A 7,440-nucleotide genomic window follows, 5' to 3' on the forward strand; every position below is an offset into this window, starting at 1 on the left:
CGCGCTACTTGGAGCTATTCCAAATAACTGCTCTACTATACGAATCCGGTTTACTACTCAGAGTCATCCGGATTAGTGTCAAAGCTTGCATCGACGTAACCCTTTACGACGAACTCCTTTTCCACCTCCATAATCGAGAAAATTTCCTTAGTCCACTAGATACTAAGGATAAGTTCGACCGCTGTCATGTGATCCATTCCCGGATCACTATTGTACCCCTTGACTAACTCATGGCAAGGCACACTTCATGTGCGGTACATAGCATAGCATACTGTAGAGCCTATGTCTAAAGCATAGGGGACGACCTTCGTCCTTTCTCTCTCTTCTACCGTGGTCAGGTCTTGAGTCTTACTCAATACTCACACCTTGTAACATAGCCAAGAACTCCTTCTTTGCTGATCTATTTTGAACCCCTTCAAAATCTTGTCACGGTATGTATTCATTTGAACGTACTATTAAGCGTTTTTTATCTATCCTTATAGATCTTGATGCTTAATGTTCAAGTAGCTTAATCCAGGTTTTCCATTGAAAAACACTTTTCAAATAACCCCGGATGCTTTCCAGAAATTCTACATCATTTCTGATCAACAATATGTTAACAACATATACTCATCAAAAATTCTATAGTGCTCCCACTCACTTCTTTGGAAATACAAGTTTCTCATAAACTTTGTATAAACCCAAAATCTTTGATCATCTCATCAAAGCGTACATTCCAACTCCGAGATGCTTACTCCAGTCCTTAGAAGGATTGCTGGAGCTTTGCATACTTGTTAGCATCTTTCAGGATTGACAAAACCTTCTGGTTGTATCACATACAACCTTTCCTCAAGAAAATCGTCGAGGAAACAATGTTTTGACATCCTATCTGCAAGATTTCATAAATAATGCAGTAACTGCTAATACAATTCCAACAGACTCTTAGCATCGCTACGAGTGAGAAAATCTCATCGTAGTCAACTCCTTGAACTTGTCGGAAAACATCTTAACGACAAGCCGAGCTTTCTTAATGGTGACACTTACCATCATTGTCTGTCTTCCTTTTAAAATCCATCTGCACCCAACAGCCTTACGACCATCAAGTATTTCTTCCAAAGTCTATACTTTGCTTTTATACATGGATCCTCTCTCGGATTTCATGGCCTCGAGCCATTTGCCGGAATCCGGGCCCACCATCGCTTCTCCATAGCTCGTAGGTTCATTGTTGTCTAGCAACATGACTTCCAAGACAGGATTACGTACCACTCTGAAGTAGTACGCATCCTTATCGACCTACGAGGTTTCGTAGTGACTTGATCCGAAGTTTCATGATCACTATCATAAGCTTCCACTTCAATTGATGTAGGTGCCACAGGAACAACTTCCTGTGCCCTGCTACACACTAGTTGAAGTTATGGTTCAATAACCTCATCAAGTCTCCACCATCCTCCCACTCAATTCTTTCGAGAGAAACTTTTCCTCGATAAAGGACATGTTTCTAGAAACAATCACTTTGCTTCCGGATCTGAAACAGGAGGTATACCCAACTGTTTTGGGTATTTTATGAAGATGCATTTATCCGCTTTGGGTTCGAGCTTATCAGCCTGAAACTTTTTCACATAAGCATCGCAGCCCCAAACTTTTAAGAAACGACAGCTTAGGTTTCTATAAACCATAGTTCATACGGTGTCGTCTCAACAGAATTGCGTGGTGCCCTATTTAAAGTGAATGCGGTTGTCTCTAATGCCTAACCCATAAACGATAGTGGTAATTCGATAAGAGACATCATGGTATGCACCATATCCAATAGGGTGCAGTTATGATGTTCGGACACACCATCACACTATGGTGTTCCAGGCGGTATTAGTTGTGAAACAATTTCCACAATGTTTTAATTGTGTGCCAAACTCGTAACTCAGATATTCATCTCTATGATCATATCATAGACATTTTATCCTCTTGTCACGACGATCTTCAACTTCACTCTGAAATTACTTGAACCTTTCAATAATTCAGACTTGTGTTCATCAAGTAAATATTCTCAGCATCTACTCAAATCATCTGTGAAGTAAGAACATAATGATATCCACTGCGTGCCTCAGCACTCATTGGACTGCACACATCAAAATGTATTACTTCCAACAAGTTGCTTTCTTGTTCCATCTTACTGAAAACGAGGCCTTTCAGTCATCTTGCCCATGTGGTATGATTTGCATGTCTCAAGTGATTCAAAATCAAGTGAGTCCAAACGATCCATCTGCATGGAGTTTCTTCATGCATATATACCAATAGACATGGTTCGCATGTCTCAATCTTTTCAAAACGAGTGAGTCCAAAGATCCATCTACATGGAGCTTCTTCATGCGTTCTATACCAATATGACTCAAATGGCAGTGCCACAAGTATGTGGTACTATCATTACTATTTTATATCTTTTTGGCACGAACATGTGTATCACTACGATCGAGATTTATTTTAGGTGCAAGACCATTGAAGGTATTATTCAAATAAACAAAGTAACCATTATTCTCCTTAAATGAATAACCGTATTGCGATAAACATAATCCAATCATGTTTATGCTCAACGCAAATACCAAATAACAATTATTTAGGTTTAACACCAATCTCGATGGTAGAGGGAGCATGCGATGCTTGATCACATCAACCTTGGAAACACTTCCAACACATATCGTCATCTCACCTTTAGCTAGTCTCCGTTTATTCCGCAGCTTTTATTTCGAGTTACTAACACTTAGCAACCGAACCGGTATCTAATACCCTGGTGCTGCTAGGAGTACTAGTAAAGTACACATTCATATAATGTATATCCAATATACTTCTGTCGACCTTGCCTGCCTTCTCATCTACCAAGTATCTAGGGTAGTTCTGCTTCAGTGACCGTTCCCCTCATTACAGAAGCACTTAGTCTCGGGTTTGGGTTCAACCTTGGGATTCTTCACTAGAGCAGCAAATGATTTGCTGTTTCATGAAGTATCCCTTTTGCCCTTGCCCTTTTAGAAACTAGTGGTTTTACTAACCATCAACAATTGATGCTCCTTCTTGATTTCTACTTTCGCGGTGTCAAACATCGCGAGTTGCTCAAGGATCATCATGTCTATTCCTGATATGTTATAGTTCATCACGAAGCTCTAATAGCTTGGTGGTAGTGACTATGGAGAACCATCACTATCTCATCTGGAAGATTAACTCCCACTCGATTCAAGTGATTGTAGTACTCAGACAATCTGAGCACATGCTCAACGATTGAGCTTTTCTCCCTTAGTTTGCAGGCTTAAGAAACTTGTCAGAGGTCTCATACCTCTTGATGTGGGCATTAGTCTGAAATCCCAATTTCAGTCTTTGGAACATCTCATATGTTCTGCGACGTTTCAAAACCGTCTTGTCGCCACAATTTTAAACCGTTAGCATCACACACTGAACTATCACGTAGTCATCAAAACGTGTATGTCAGATGTTTCGTAACATCTTCAGACAACGCTCGAGGTTCAGCACACCGAGCGGTGCATTAAGGACATAAGCCTTCTGTGCAGCAATGAGGACAATCCTCAGTTTACGGACCCAGTCCGCATAATTGCTACTATCAACTTTCAACTAAATTTTCTCTAGGAACATATCTTAAACAGTAGAACTAAAGCGTAAGCTATGACATAATTTGCAAAGACCTTTTGACTATGTTCATGATAATGAAGTTCATCTGATTATTGAACTCCCACTCAGATAGACATCCCTCTAGTCACCTAAGTGATACATGATCCGAGTCAAACTAGGCCGTGTCCGATCATCACGTGAGACGGACTAGTCATCATCGGTGAACATCTCCATGTTGATCGCATCTACTATACGACTCATGTTCGACCTTTCGATCTCTTGTGTTCCGAGGCCATGTCTGTACATGCTAGGCTCGTCAAGTCAACCTAAGTGTTTCGCATGTGTTCCGAGGCCATGTCTGTACATGCTAGGCTCGTCAACACCCGTTGTATGCGAACGTTAGAATCTATCACACCCGATCATCACGTGGTGCTTCGAAACAACGAACCTTCGCAACGGTGCACAGTTAGGGGGAACACGTCTCTTGAAATTTTAGTGAGGGATCATCTTATTTATGCTACCGTCATTCTAAGCAAATAAGATGTAAACATGACAAACATCACATGCAAATCATAAAGTGACGTGATATGGCCAATATCATCTTGCGCCATTGATCTCCATCTTCGAGGCGCGACATGATCACCTTCGTCACCGGCATGACACCATGATCTCCATCATCGTGTCTTCATGAAGTTGTCTCGCCAACTATTACTTCTACTACTATGGATAATGGTTAGCAATAAAGTAAAGTAATTACATGGCGTTTTCATTGACACGCAGGTCATACAATAAATTAAGACAACTCCTATGCCTCCTGCCGGTTGTCATACTCATCGACATACAAGTCGTGATTCCTATTACAAGAACATGATCAATCTCATACATCACATATATCATTCATCACATCCTTTTGGCCATATCACATCAAATAGCATACCCTACAAAAACAAGTTAGACGTCCTCTAATTGTTGTTGCATGTTTTACGTGGCTGCTATGGGTTTCTAGCAAGAACGTTTCTTACCTACGCAAAAGCCACAACGTGATATGCCAATTTCTATTTACCCTTCATAAGGACCCTTTTCATCGAATCCGATCCGACTAAAGTGGGAGAGACAGACACCCGCTAGCCACCTTATGCAACTAGTGCATGTCAGTCGGTGGAACCTGTCTCACGTAAGTGTACGTGTAAGGTCGGTCCGGGCCGCTTCATCCCACGATGCCGCCGAATCAAGATAAGACTAGTAACGGCAAGTAAATTGACAAAATCGACGCCCACAACTACTTTGTGTTCTACTCGTGCATAGAAACTACGCATAAACCTAGCTCATGATGCTACTGTTGGGGAACGTAGCATAAATTCAAAATTTTCTACGCATCACCAAGATCAATCTATGGAGTAATCTAGCAACGAGGGGAAGGGGAGTGCATCTACATACCCTTGTAGATCGTGAAGCGGAAGCGTTGCAAGAACGCGGATGAAGGAGTCGTACTTGTAGCGATTCAGATCGCGGTTGATTCCGATCTAAGCGCCGAACCACGGCGCCTCCGCGTTCAACACACGTGCAGCCCGGTGACGTCTCCCACGCCTTGATCCAGCAAGGAGAAAGGGAGAGGTTGGGCAAGACTCCGTCCAGCAGCAGCACGACGGCGTGGTGGTGATGGAGGAGCGTGGCTATCCTGCAGGGCTTCGCCAAGCACCGCGGGAGAGGAGGAGGACATGGAAGAGGGGGAGGGCTGCGCCAGAACTTGGGTTGCCGCTGCCCTCCCACCCCCCACATATATATATAGGGGCAAGGGAGAGGGGGGCCGGCCCCCTCAGATCCAATCTGAGGAGGGGGCGGCGGCCAGGGGGGTTGCCTTGCCCCCCAAGGCAAGGGGGGCCGGCCCCCTCAGATCCAATCTGAGGAGGGGGCAGCGGCTAGGGGGGTTGCCTTGCCCCCCAAGGCAAGGGGGGCGCCTCCCCCTAGGGTTCACCCAAACCCCCAGGCGCATGGGCCCTGGGAGGGAAGGCGCCCAGCCCACTAAGGGGCTGGTCCCTCTCCACATACAGCCCATAGGGCCCTTCGGGGCTGGTGGCCCCTCCCGGTGGACCCCCGGAACCCTCCGGTGGTCCCGGTACATTACCGGTGACGTCCGAAACTCTTCCGGTGGCCAAAACGGGACTTCCCATATATAAATCTTTACCTCCGGACCATTCCGGAACTCCTCGTGACGTCCGAGATCTCATCCGGGACTCCGAACAACATTCGGTAACCACGTATATCTATTCCCTATAACCCTAGCGTCATCGAACCTTAAGTGTGTAGACACTACGGGTTCGGGAACCATGCAGATATGACCGGGACGTTTTCCGGCCAATAACCAACAGCGGGATCTGGATACCCATGTTGGCTCCCACATGTTCCACAATGATCTCATCGGATGAACCACGATGTCGGGGATTCAATCAATCCCGTATACAATTCCCTTTGTCTACCGGTATAGTACTTGCCCGAGATTCGATCGTCGGTATCCCGATACCTTGTTCAATCTCGTTACCGGCAAGTCTCTTTACTCATTCCATAACACATCATCCCGTGATCAACTCCTTGGTCACATTGTGCACATTATGATGATGTCCTACCGAGTGGGCCCAGAGATATCTCTCCGTTTACACGGAGTGACAAATCCCAGTCTCGATTCGTGCCAACCCAACAGACACTTTCGGAGATACCTGTAGTGCACCTTTATAGCCACCCAGTTACGTTGTGACGTTTGGTACACCCAAAGCATTCCTATGATATCCGGGAGTTGCACAATCTCATGGTCTAAGGAAATGATATTTGACATTAGAAAAGCTCTTAGCAAACGAACTACACGATCTTGTGCTAGGCTTAGGATTGGGTCTTGTCCATCACATCATTCTCCTAATGATGTGATCCCGTTATCAACGACATCCAATGTCCATGGTCAGGAAACCGTAACCATCTATTGATCAACGAGCTAGTCAACTAGAGGCTTACTAGGGACATGGTGTTGTCTATGTATCCGCACATGTATCTGAGTTTCCTATCAATACAATTTTAGCATGGATAATAAACGATTATCATGAACAAGGAAATATAATAATAACCAATTTATTATTGCCTCTAGGGCATATTTCTAACAGCTTGGTGTGCTCCTGCTGCCCTCATCATAGCTGCTAGAGGGATCTGAACCCTCACTCATCTGCACCTGTTGCTTAGACCTGTTCTGACTATCACTTTGATCAGACATCTCTGCAAATACTCTGACAGCAGACCCTGTGAATAGGTTATAGATGAGGTAGAGTAGATGAGCATCACAAAGTACAGGAGTTTTGCAAAATAGATGACTTAAAAACTTAGTTTTAGTTCTTCACAGAAAGCATTTCGGATCTACCGATTTGTAAACTCGGTGATACCGAAGCAGCTTTTGGAACCTAAACTAGTGAACTCGGTCAGGCCGAGTCACAGCTCGGTGGCACCGAGGTTGCTATGGTTTCACAAAGAATCGAAATCGGTCACACTGATTTGCAATTCTCGATTAGACCGAAAACGCATGTGCTCTGGCCTAAGCCAAATTGGTGAGACCGATTTCTACAACTCGGTCGGTCCGAGATGAATTCGGCGGAGACCTAACCCTAAATTTTGAAATCAAAACTAATCTACGGGACGTTTTCGCTGGACAGGATGATTTCAATCGTGGCAAGAATCATGGCAAAGCAATGTGCTAAGAATCAGAGTTATGGATTAGCACAAAGATCAAGTTCGTACCCTAGTTCGGCGGCAACGGCGGGGCAGATTGCCGTTGACGGCGGCAGAGACCAGCGGTGGGAGGTCGCTGGGGACGAG

This window comes from Aegilops tauschii, chromosome 4, assembly GCF_002575655.3.
Source record: "Aegilops tauschii subsp. strangulata cultivar AL8/78 chromosome 4, Aet v6.0, whole genome shotgun sequence".
Lineage (NCBI taxonomy): Eukaryota > Viridiplantae > Streptophyta > Magnoliopsida > Poales > Poaceae > Aegilops > Aegilops tauschii.